General features: G+C 41.1%; 1 long non-coding RNA gene across 1 annotated transcript; it reads right to left on the reverse strand.

Moving 5' to 3' along the window:
• Positions 1-10,357: 10,357 nt before the first annotated feature.
• On the reverse strand, positions 10,358-12,755 carry LOC106994355 (uncharacterized). The gene is made up of 3 exons (XR_001440914.3): positions 12,484-12,755; positions 12,019-12,118; positions 10,358-10,673 (listed from the first exon to the last, which is right to left on the reverse strand). It is a non-coding gene; the product is annotated as an uncharacterized LOC106994355 (long non-coding RNA).
• Between the last annotated feature and the right edge of the window lie 532 nt (positions 12,756-13,287).

Genomic DNA, 13,287 nt, shown 5'->3' on the forward strand with positions numbered 1-13,287 from the left:
GCACCTGTAATCCTTGCTACTCGGGAGGCTGAGGCAGGAGAATTGCTGGAACCCGGGAGGCAGAGGTTGCAGTGAGCCAAGATCATGCCACTGTACTCCAGCCTGGGCAACAAGAGCAAAACTCCATCTCAAAAAAAAAAAAAAAAAAAAAGTGAACAATTTTTTGTCTAATTCAAAGCTTATGTAAAGGTCATGTATAAAACCAGGTAAAAGGAACCAGGAAATAAAAGAGATGTAAAGAAACTTATAAAAATAAAGAGGGTTTTTTTTTTTTGGCAAGAAACTTAAAGAGAAATAATTTCATATAAGAAAGAATCTTGCATGATAAATTTAGTCATAGAGTAAAATGACTGGTTGTTTAAGAAGGAGGGATGTTCAGGACAAACCAGAAAGTCCAAGCACGTGATGAACCATCTGTGTAAGTCACAATAAGAGGATTCATTTTTTTAAATCCAAAAACTTTTATATGATCAAGTGGTCACATTATTATTAACTTTTGGTTTGCTTAGGAAAAAAACTGAGACTTAAAAAAGTTTTTAAATTAAGGTTATTACATCCATGTATCTCTCTGCATGTACTTTTAAAGTACTTGTGACAATCAGTTACAGGGCTTTGACTCCTGGGTCTAAAAAGGACATCAAGTCCTGCTAAATTTCAAATGCTGACAGTAATTGAAGACCCATCTTCAGGCCCAGTAGAAGATGCCAATCAAAATAAACTGCATTCCTGAAACACAGGGCTAAAAATTAAAGCTATTAGACTTCTCAAGGCCCAGGGACTACTGGGGAAGAGGTGGATAAGTGAGACTACATGGGCTGATTTTGAGAGATGAAATATGTTCATTTTCTCTATAAATTAATCATTAAAATTAAAGGCACACTGATGCAACTCCTGTGTCAGATTAACAAGGTTTTAACGAAGCATTAACCAACTCCTTAGTAAAGGCCACCACACAGGCCAGTTCTATTTTTTACTGATAAAAACATTATACTGATAAGCATACTTGGAACTAAATATTTTCATATATTCTAAATGTTTCCCTAGGACTGATTCTGAGAAGTATAATTGTTCTTTCTGCATATTTTTAAGACTTTTAAAAAATAACATAATGCCAAACTGTCCTACAGAAAGGCTATTAAACACTCATCACAGGCCACACGCAGTGGCTCACGCCTGTCATCCTAGCACTTTAGGAGGCAGAGGCAGGTGGATTGCTTGAACTCAGTAGTTCAAAACCAGCTGGCCAACATGGTGAAACCTCATCTCTACAAAAACTACAAAAACATTAGTTGAGCATGGTGGGGTGCACCTGTAGTCCCAACTACTTGAGGGGCTGAGGCAGGAGGATCACTTGAACCTGGGAGGTCAAGGTTCGCAGTGAGCTGAGATCGCATCACTGCACTCCGGTCTGGGTGACAAAGTGAGATTCTATCTCAAAATGAACACAAAAAACAAACAAACAAAAAAACCACTCATCATCAGGTTGTGAAATAAGTTGGGTATTATTATTGCTTCCTTATTACCTTTAAAAAAGTATTTTTTTCATTTTCTTAAAAAATATGCAATTATGTTAATATGATAAGGCTGAATATTTATTTAAATGCTTTTTGCCATTTATGTCTTTTTGTGTGTAAATTATCTCTCCATGTCCTTTGTGCATTTTTATATAGAGACAGTTCATCTGTTTCTTACCATTGTATAAATAACTTAATTTTACTGCAAGTGTTTTCCCCCCAGAGTTTTATTTCAATGCATCTAAATTGGTGGGGCCCTCTTGAGTCTTTGCTGTAAACCTTATAAACCATGGATCCAGATTTAGAAAATAAAAATAATCAACAAATAATTGTTTATTAATTATGCCCCAAATAAATGTGGGACACACCTATACTAAAAATTTATTTGCTATTTATCTGAAATTTATTCTTTTTGTTTTTTGTTGGTTTTGTTTGAGATGAAGTCTTGCTCTGTTTCCCAGGATGAAGTGCAATGGTGTGGTCTCAGCTCACTGCAACCTCTACCTCCCGGGTTCAAGCGATTCTCCTGCCTCAGCCTCCCAAGTAGCTTGGATTACAGGTGCGTGCCACCACATCCTGCTAATTTTTGTATTGTTAGTAGAGATGGGGTTTCACCATATTGGCCAGGCTGGTCTCGAACTCCTGACCTCAGGTGATCTGCCTGCCTCAGCCTCCCAAAGTGCTGAGATTACAGGTGTGAGCCACCATGCCTGGACTTTTCTGAAATTTAAATGTAACTGATAATGCTGTATTCTCAGAACCCTAGCTAGAGGCCACAGCTGTAGTGGAGTGTGGCTGAATTGGGTATCAGGTTTTAAAGTCAGCACATTTGGTAAAAATACTGAAGGCCAAAAGTGCCCTTAAATGTTCTTTAAATAGCTTTCAACATTCAGTGTGCTTAGAGTTTCGCCTTCCATTCTATATGGTAATTCTCACGCACTATAAAGTTAAGAACCTTTCAGGGAATAAAAGGTCATTCAAACCATCTCACTCTTGTGACCACAGGTATGAGGAGGAAAAACATGGGGAGGTCAACATGTTCCTGCTTGCCTAAAGGCTTTATTATGTTTTATATCAGTTGTCTAAAATGTTTAAACAAGTATTTATTGGTAGTTTTGCTGGTTAAACAAGATAAAATAGTGAAGTTCCTCTCACATGGGCATAATGTTCTCAAGTCAGCTCTCAAGAAAAACATGACCACAGTGTAACTCCGCTTACTTATTTTTATACAGTTATCCTTCAATTCATGCTCCCCAAATCTCTCAGTCTAAATTTTATTTTCAACAAACATCCTACCCTCAAATCACTTCTAGATATTTTTCTTTTGGTAGAAATTGTGTACTTTGGATCATTCAGTAGCTACTTGAGAGCAGTGGTGGTGAAGGCCTCATATCTCTCCTGGTGCAATAGTATCCTGTTCTGCGCCCATTGTTTCTTTTTATGGATGCTTTTCTAAAAAGTTTGCCCAACATTTTATTTAAGCGAAAAACACCTAGTGATACTCAGAAGTTTCAAAGCAATCATTAGCCAGGAGTTCAAATCAAAATGTACAGAATGATGTATTCATTTCTCTTGAGCACTGTTCATAAATGACACTTAAATCTTATTTATTTCTAGCACATTCAAAATATTCCCATGAAACAAAAAAAGTGTAATCCTAGCCAAAGTTCCTTTTTTTTTTTTTTTTTGGGATGGAGTCTTGCTCTGTCGCCCAGGCTGGAGTGCAGTGGTGCAATCTTGGCTCACTGCAACCTCCACCTGCACGGGTTCAAGCAAGTCTCCTGCCTCACCATCTCAAGTAGCTGGGACTATAGGCACGCACCACTGTGCTCAGCTAATCTTTTGTATTTTTAGTAGAGATGGGGTTTCACCATGCTGGGCAGGCTAGTCTCGAATTCCTGACCTTGTAATCCGCCTGCCTGGGCCTTCCAAAGTGCTGGGATTACAGACATGAGCCACTGTGCCCAGCCACCAAAGTTCATTTTAATAGGATTTGGACTATAAAAAAGACACTGTCAGATTGTCTATATTTCACTCAATATATTTATATCTATATCTATAGTTACATATATATTCTATATATTTATATTAATACATGCATTTAAATGTTCACTTAGACTTTCATCTTACATGTTAGATATATTGCTTTTGTTGGTTAATGTTATCTAAGCACACTAACCTTCTATGTCCAGTATAAAAGAATCACCTGGCTCTATTCATACTGCTATGGTCTCTGGGAAATCTTGTTCATTTTTTAATAGATTGGCAGGACAAGGAGAAACTCAAACATTCACAAATACATACACATAAATACACATTCCTACATATGTACACATCTAGACATATAGATATGTGCAAACATATATATACATATATATTTGAAGTTTATATTTATCATGAAAAAATTCAAATGCACAAAAGTAGATGGATTGGTAAAATCAACTTCCATGTACCCAATACTCAATTTCAGTGATTATCAACCTTTTCACAATATCTATTTTAGTAAATTATTTTGCAGTGTAACATACATACAGAAGAATATACAGATCATAAGTGTATAGCTCGATGAATTATCACAAAGTGACCACACCCAGATAACCACTACCCAGATGAAGACATAAACTTTACCAGCACTGCAGAAGCCCCAGGCTCCCCTACTCACTACATCCTTGTAACTCCCACAAGGAAACTACTATCTTGACTTCTAACATTCCAGATTTGTTTTGCCTGTTTTTGAATTTTATATAAATGGAATCATACAAGTGTTTAACTTTTTTTGCTTAACATCATATTTGTGAGATGGGTATATGTTATTGTGCTTAATAGTAATTTTATGAAACTACACTATAAATTCTTTATGCATTCTACTATAGATGGACATTTGAGTTCTGTTTTGGTGAACATATATTTCAGTGAATATATGTAGGCATTTAAAGCTAGGAGTGGGATTTCTGGGTTATAGAATATGTGTGCCAAACAATTTTCCACAAATGTTCACTCTCATCAGCAGTGTATAAGCATTCTAGTTGTTCTACATCCTTATCAACACTTGGAATTGTCAGTCTTTCAAATTGTAGCTATTTTAATGCTTGTATTGCTGCATCTCATTGAGGCTTCAATTCACAGTTTCTTGATGAGTAATAAGATTGAACATGTTTTCATTTTTGTCTAACATTGGCTATCTACAGAAGAAGAATATTCGCTGGCTGTATTCAAGTAACTGTTCTCCTATGGATTATCATTGTTGTTTTACCAACTTCATTGAGCTATAATTTACATACCATGCAATTCACTCACTTTATGTGCTCAATGATTTTTAGTAAATTTATCAAGCTAAATTTAACATCACAATAATACAGTTTTTGGAACATTTCTATCACCCCAATAAGACCACTCATGCCCTTTAACATTTAATCCCCCTTTCCACACCCACCTTCAGGAAACCATTCATCTACTTTCTTACTCTATACATTTGCCTTTTTGGACTCTTCTAGGGCTTTATTTCATTTTTATAAATTAACAAACTAGTAATATTATTTATCCATCAGTTTCTGTGTCTGTGGCTAATACAAATTCACCCTTGAGAGATAGGTCTATTTTTAGTGTTCTGACAAGTAAGCTGTCTCCAGCTCTTGAATTGTCCTGGATTCTCCTGGGTTCTGCAGTGTCAATGCTCTTCAGCTAAAGACCACCAGGAACACAACCGTAGTTGGGTTTACTTCCTTGTTGCAGAAAGGGAGAACGTACACCATGAGGAACCACGGGACATCTCAGTAAGAGGGGATTGGAAAGAAATGTGTAAGAATTGAGCTTGTGTTTGGTGGTTTGGGGAGTGTTTAAAAGGGGTGGAGCTTTGCTCTGGATCAAATGCTGTCAGGAAGCAGGGGGTAATTCTTAAAATTGGTTATCTAATCACTCCTAGAAGGAGGGCAGACTAGTCTGAGGCTTAAGTTGTAATTGGTAAAGAAGCAGTAATCACTGTTCTTAGGCAAGATGGGGGATGTTTGGTCATTTTGTGGTTTGGACCACGTTCGGGTTTCAGTGGATTGTTGAAACATGATTACAGAGGGTTACAGGGTTTTTGTCTTGCTACATCAACCTCACAGCACAGCCTTGTCTAATGTTCATGTTCTGTGAAATTGCTTATATTTGACAGGAGAATGCCAAGTCCTATCTGTAAGAACCAGGCCAACTCCTCATGCTAGTGGCTGCTTTTCTCTTTCTCTTTCTCACCAAGATAATGGCATCCAGTGGGTACCTTGTCTAGACAACAACCTCCAGCCACTCACTCCTCTGTACTATATAATTTTGCCCTTTTATTTGACACTTCTACAGAAATACTAGATTACTGGGTAAATTCTAACATTCAACCTCAACTTGTGACATCGTTTATAGATTAATAAATGTTCTGTGTTTCGTCTTATAAGTGAAGCTGTGAACCACAAAATTAGTACTTTGTTTGCTTTCTTTCATGACTCTAGGAATCTTTTAATGAAGCAATATTTGCAGTTCATATAGCTAACAGAGTGTTTCCACACAGAATATAAAAATTCTTATTAAAATGTTTAAAGATTATTAAGTTAAAAATGCATACAAGACTAGACAAAAGCAGAAAGTTGGTTTGTGGGCATAAATTTGGAAGTAGAATTAGTTTTATGACTAGAATATATCCATCTATATCACAGAGCTACACTCTTGTCTTTCCTGAGTGATACTTTAGTATTTGCGTCTGTGGCTTTCATTTTTCCAGTTTCTGCTGGCCAAAAGAATCCCCCTTCTGGTTGCAACTTCTATGTTAGCTTATAAATAGCTTTTATGTTAGCTAAGTTATGTCCTGAGAACCATTGCTTATCCTAAAGCTTAATGTTTTTCATGCCTTGGCTCCAATCTACCATGACTTACATTTATTTTATTATTTTATTTTATTTTTTTTTGAGATGGAGTCTTGCTCTGATGTCCAGGCTGGAGTGCAGTGGAGTGATCTTGGCTTACTGCAACCTCTGCCTCCTGGGTTCAAGCAATTCTCCAGTCTCAGCCTCCTGAGTAGCTGGGATTACACGTGTGCGCCACCATGCCCAGTTAATTTTTGTATTTTTAGTAGAGACAGGGTTTCTCCATGTTTGCCAGGCTGGTCTTGAACTCCTGACCTCAGGTGATCCACCCGCCTCAGCCTCCCAAAGTGCTGTGGTTACAGGTGTGAGCCACTGTACCTGGCCACTAGTTGCATTTATAAGCCTATTTAAGTTAGGCTTATTAAGCCTATTAAAAGTAAGGATAAGTTTTATTTCCAAGCTGTAATATTTACACTAACAGGGAAGGAGGTGGAGGAGAGGAAAAACTTTTACTCTCTTAATTATGTACTTTGGGCCTATAAATTAAGTTGATAAAAGACATGCAATTAACAGGAGAAAAAGCACACAAATTTTATTAATATTTTTACATGCATGGCAGCCTCACAGATAAGAAGTGAAAACCTAAAGATGTAGTTAAATGTAGGAGATTATGTACCATTTTAACAAAGGGCAATACATTGTGGAGAGGTGACTAGTCAAAAGAAAGGGACTTGGGTTCCTAAGGGCAGTAAATTATGGGAAGGTGACTATGAAATGTATGGTAGATAAGAATTGTGTAGTAAGGTTTGTTTGGCAGATTCAGTTTGGTACCATCTCAGGTCTTCCTGGTAGAGAAGAAGGGAACACCTTTATAAAGGAAAATGTATGTCATCTTTCCAAAGGGAAATTTATTCTCTGCTTTTAGGTGAAAAGGGGAAAGGGAGAGAGCTCTTCCTGTGTCTACTGTTTCTCAATTGCCTTCAGCTCAAAATAATCTTTATGCCAAAGTGTCATATTTTTTGGGTGGCATATTCTAATCCTTTCCGGGGTGGTTGATAACTCACGTTTTATCTATTGGGCTATCACAGTTTTATGTCAAAAAATGAAGGACAATGAGGTGATCTTTTTCTTCTAGAAAATCTTCAAAAGCCCATTCATTCACAGGGATACAACTAGTGTTACCGGTAGAGGGTCTTGACTGCAAGTTGTCCAGGTTCTTGGCATTTTGAACAAAGAATTGGACAAAACACACAGCAAAGCAAGGAATGAATGAAGCAACAAAAGCTGAGATTTATTGAAAGTGAAATTACACTCCACAGTGTGAGAGTGGACAGAGCAGCAGCTCAAGGGCCCCAGATACACAATCTTCTCAGGTCCAAATACCCACTAGGGGTTTTCCATTGGCCACTTGGTGTTCACCTCATGTAAAGGAAGTAGTGGTCTACAATCAGTCTGATTGGTTGTGGAAAGCAACCAATCAGAAGCTGAAGTGAAGTTACAAAGATCACATGCCTATGCAAACATCTGATTGGCTGCAGAAAGCAACTAATCAGAGGCTAAGATGAAGTTACAAAGTTGCACTTCTATGCAAACGAAGACTTGACCTGCAATCAGAAACTGAAGCGAAATTACAAAGTTACCCTCCGAGGCAAACATTCAGGGCATCGCCAATGATGGATGCCATAATTTTGGCTTGCCATTTTGTTTACTCTGTTTCCTTTTTCCTTCCTTCAGGTCACGATTGTTATAAACCATAAATGTGATATAAATAAGCTGATTTTGATTAGTTTGTGGCCCCATCTGTAGCTTTTGGAGCTTATCTCTAATGTCTGGGGCAGATTGGCCAATGAAATGCTGTGCTATTAATATTTTGCCTTCGGGAGAGGAGGGTCCAGATTAGTATATTTTTAAAAGGCTCCCTCCAGCCTGCCATAAAACATGGCTGGATTTTCCTCCTTGCCTTGTGTAACCTCCCTTACTTTATCATAGTTTACTGCCTTAGTTATTCCCTTTCTCATTCCTCCAAGAAATTTATCCTGGTTGTTCATTCCCTTAGGAGTGTTATAGTCCCAATTAGGATCAATAGTGGGAACTGTGTCTGGGCCAGGGTGATTGCCCTGAGGGTTTTGGCAAATAATTCATTGCTTCCGGGTGGGTGGTCTCAAAGATTCCTTCCTTTTCTGAGGGTGTGCAACAGGTTGCTAAAATGAATTGAACATCTCTCCATGAGAGATCAAAGGCTAAGATCAAAGGTTGAAACCCATCTGTAAATTTCCTAGGATTCTCAGAATAGCTTCCTAGCTTTTCCTTACATTGTATATATCAGTTATAGAGAAGGGGGCCTGCACTAGGACTGGTCCCTTGGTTCCTGCTACTTCCCTAAGAGATAGCAGGGCTGGAGAGAGAATTGAATATGGCGTTCCTCTCTGAATGTGACGGGGATTTAGTAGGGTGTTTGCTCCTGGGTTTTAGCCTCAGGAGCACTTGGCAAGGGGCTATAAAGGGGTGGTTGCTGTTCACCCTGAGAGACAGCTAGCCCTTGTAAAAGGGGGTGATATATAATATCTAGTTCTGCCTTAGCACTTTCCTTTGGGGGGTGGGTTCTGGGAGTTTCAGATTGTTAAGTTTTTGATATTGGATCATAAAAGTCTGTACATATGGGACTTCTGACCATCTTCCTGGCCTCTTGTAAAGTAGGTCTAACTGCAGGATGGTGTCATAATTAAGGCTATCATGACTTTGGACATTGACTGCCCATTGTTGGGGGCTTGGAAGCTCATACTGGGGCCAAACAGTATTGCAAAAAAAAAAATCATACATTTTCCCTTTAGAGTGTCAGGGTCAAATTGATTCCAATGGTGGATGATGTAGCCAAATGAGGAATCCGGTAGAATAGGTCTAGAATTGCCCACAGTGGAATAAGGTGGAATAGATTGAGAGTTGCCCATAGTGGTCTGGAAAAGAGAAGAGGACTTTGAAAAGTAGAGGGCCCATTAGGTGACCCAAACTTCACCCAGGGCATCCCCTGAAAAAAATCTGAACCCAGACTGGAGTTCCCAGGGATGTCCCTACTTTAGGGCCCTGATTTAGTCTGTCAGATGTCTCTGACCTTAAATGGGGGCTGGCACTGCTTTGGGATGGGTCCCTCCACCACTGAGGACCTACTATGAACTTTCCTTAAGGTTTTTCTGTCCCACTTAAAGCAACCCTTTAACCTTTTAAATTTAGACAATAAGTTCCCTTTCATGAATTTCCCCCCATGCCCCACACAGACCACCTCCGACATGCCCAGACCCTCTGACTTGTATAACTTTTTTGCAGTCTGTCCTTTAGCCAGATGAGTAGGGGAAGGGAAGAATTTAGCATAAGAAAAGAAGGTTTAAGTTGCCTTAAATGTGTGTGAGTTCGCCCAGGATGAGCTTCTGCTGCCAACTGCATCCCATGTAAGGATCAGGGACTATAGCTGGAAGGGACAGAAAAGATTCCTTCCCTCTTCAAGGCAGGGCAGTCATCCCTGTTCACTCCTTGCCCTCAGACAACACCAGAGAGTGGCCCTGGCCAGCTCCCCTCAATTGCCAAGGAGCTACTAGAAAACAGCCACTGAAAGACTGGAAAAGAAAAAAAGGAAAATAGAAAGAGGAAAAAAGGAATAGGACTCGGAAAAACAGAAACAAGGAAAAGGACTCGGGTCCCTCACCCCAACCCTGCGGTGTTAGTCAGACACTTCCACGTGGAGGCCTTTCAGTTTCACCAGAGTGAGGCCCTGGACAGAAACTTGCAGTTGTCGCCGTGCTTAGGCGCTGTCCACCGCGAGTCCCGAGTTGGAAAGGAAAAGAAAGAGAGAAAGATTCCCCTGTATGTAGCAGAGAGGAGAAGAAGAAAGGAGAAAAATAAATCCCAAACTTTAGGCTTCCCTCCTACCTGGCTCGCGAGACCAGTAGAGGGTCTTGACTGCAAGTTGTCCAGATTCTTGGCGTTTTGAACAAAGAATTGGACAAAAAGCACAGCAAAGCAAGGAAAGCAGAGATTTATTGAAAGTGAAAGTACACTTCACAGTGTGGGAGTGAGCCCAAGCAGCAGCTCAAGGTCCCCAGATACAGAATCTTCTCAGGTCCAAATACCCGCTAGAGGTTTCCCATTGGCCATCCTACTTGGTGTTCGCCTCATGTAAATGAAGTGGTGGCCCGCAATCAGAGGCTAAAGTTACAAAGTTGCACTTCCATACAAATGAAGACTCGGCCCACAGTCAGTCTCATTGGTTGCAGACAGCAAGTTGTCCAGGTTCTTGGCGTTTTGAACAAATAATTGTACAAAACCCACAGTAAAGCTAGGAAAGAATGAAGCAAGGAAAGCAGAGATTTATTGAAAGTGAAAGTACACTCCACAGTGTGGGAGCAGGCTGAGCAGCAGCTCAAGGGCCCCAGATACAGAATCTTGTCAGGTCCAAATACCCCCTAGAGGTTTCCCATTGGCCACTTACTTGGTGCTCACCCCATGTAAATGAAGTGGTGGCCCGCAATCAGAGGCTAAACAGAAGTTACAATGTTGCACTTCTATGCAAAGGAAGACTTGGCCCGCAATCAGTCTGATTGGTTGGGGATGGCAACCAATCAGAGGCTGAAGTGAAGTTACAAAGTTACACTCTATGCAAACATCTGATTAGTTGAAGAAAGCAATCAATCAGAGGTACTTTCAATTTTCCAGCTGCAGCACAGAAAAGGTGGGGGTTTGCAAAGGGAGTGGCCTCTGGGCCTTTTCTTACTTAGGAGTGGAAAGTTAGGGTTTTCCTTTCCAAATGGCTCTAGGAAGTCAGTGAGAAACGGCCTTAGATTCTCTGCTTCCAGACCCTGTTCTCCTACCTCACTAGCAGAGTACAGTGTGCACTTCCTGAAAATGGAAGCTGTTTTGCTAATAATTTTAACTTGACAGAAAAGTAGGGTGATCAGATAAAATACCCTATGTCCCATGGAATAGTTGGAATGTACTTAAATTATTTTTCATTGATTATCTGAAATTAAAATTTACCTGGGCATATTGTACTTTTATTTTCTATATCCGACAATCTTACACAGAAGTCATGGGAAACTCAGAAAAGGTTGTCCAAATTATTCTGGCAGAGAGGAGTAGAAGTAACAAATGCCATTTAGGCTGGGTGCAGTGGTTCATATCTGTAACCCCAGCACTTTGGGAAGCCGAAGCAGATCACGAGGTCAGGAGATCGAGACCATCCTGGCCAGTATGGTGAAACCCCATCTCTACTAAAAATACAAAAATTAGCTGGGCGTCGTGGTGCGTGCCTGTAATCCCAGCTACTCGAGAGGTTGAGGCAGGAGAATTGCTTGGACCAGGGAGTCGGAGGTTGCAGTGAGCCAAGATGGCACCACTGCACTCCAGCCTGGTGACAGAGCGAGATTCCGTCTCAAAAACAAGAAACAAAACAAAACAAAACAAATGCCATTTAAAAAATTAAACAAACAACCAACAAAACTGTGGGGCCGGGCGTGGTGGCTCACATCTGTAATCCCCGCACTGTGGGAGACCGAGGCAGGTGGATCACCTGAGGTCAGGAGTTTGAGAATAGCCTAGCCTGGCCAACATGGTGAAACCCCATTTCTACTAAAAATACAAAAAAATAACTGGGCATGGTGGCTGGCGCCTGTAATCCCAGCTACTTGGGAGGTAGAGGCACGAGAATCGCTTGAACCTGGGAGGCAGAGGTTGCAGTGAGTTGAGATCCAGCCACTGTACTCCATCCTAGGCAACAGGGAGGCTCTGTTTCAACCAAAAAAAAAAAAAAAAAAAAAAAATTGTGGTAAAATATACATAATAGAAAACTTACCGTCTAACCATTTTTAAGTGTACATTTCTGTGACATTAGCATATTTGCATTGTTGTGCAGTCATCACCATTCGTCCTAACTTTTTCACCAACCCATACTGAAGCTCTATGCCATTAAACAGTAAATCCCCATCCCTCCTTCCCTAGACTCTACAACCACTGCTCTACTTTCTGTCTCTATGAATATAACAGCACCATAGTATTGGCGGTAAATCAGAGTTGGCAAATGCAATCTGAAGCAGAGGAAAGGAGAAAGTCATAACCCTCAAGTTTTACAGTCCCATTAAAAGTATTAGTACTTTGAGAAAAGGACCGTCACGATCATGGAGAGAATGAAGGAAACACTCCATTTCTTTCCAGTTTGCAACTGGAATTGCCACTCTAACTTTCGCCTTTCGGCATGGCAACACCCAGGACCCCAACGCCCACAACGCAGGTCCTCCATTTTGTGACCTGCGTGGAGGGCGGGGCAATCTCTCTCCGCCACGCCCCGGCACCGGGTAGACATCGCAGCCAGGTAACCAAGGAACCCAAAGTGAGGCGTTGGCCAGGAGAGGCTGGATCCGGAAGTGAGGGGGCCCCTCCGCCCCGCGTCCGAGCCCCGCCCCTGGCCCCTCCCACCGGACCCCGGCCGACCTAGATGACGTGTCCGAATAAGAGTTGGCGAGGTGCGGCCGGCCTGCCCTGCGCGTGCGTGATACGCGCACCGGTGGAGTCGGTAGCAGGAGTCTGGTGGTCGTTTTCATTGAGAAAGGCTCCGCTTCTCCGGGTTTTTGCTGATGCTGAGCCCGGGGGATTGAGGAAACATCGAGCTTTGGAGTGGAAAGGGTTGCAGACTTTTAGACTCCCAAGTCCTTGTGGTCTCAGTCTCCAGAGTGGCTGCGTTACTGCAGGAAGTCACTCCCCTTTCTTAGGCGCATCCTTGGCTGTAAAAGGAGGTTAAATGCCTCTGGAAAACCTCAGGTTTATTTCAGCTTTGAAAGTCCGGTTCCAAATTTAGATCCAGCAGTCGTGTGGCCTGGCCGGTGATGGTCCTGGAGTACTTTCCCCGCGCCTGGGGTCTCTAGGCTGTGTGGATGTAGAGGTGTGGGATGTAGGGGCAG

This window comes from Macaca mulatta, chromosome 17, assembly GCF_049350105.2.
Source record: "Macaca mulatta isolate MMU2019108-1 chromosome 17, T2T-MMU8v2.0, whole genome shotgun sequence".
Lineage (NCBI taxonomy): Eukaryota > Metazoa > Chordata > Mammalia > Primates > Cercopithecidae > Macaca > Macaca mulatta.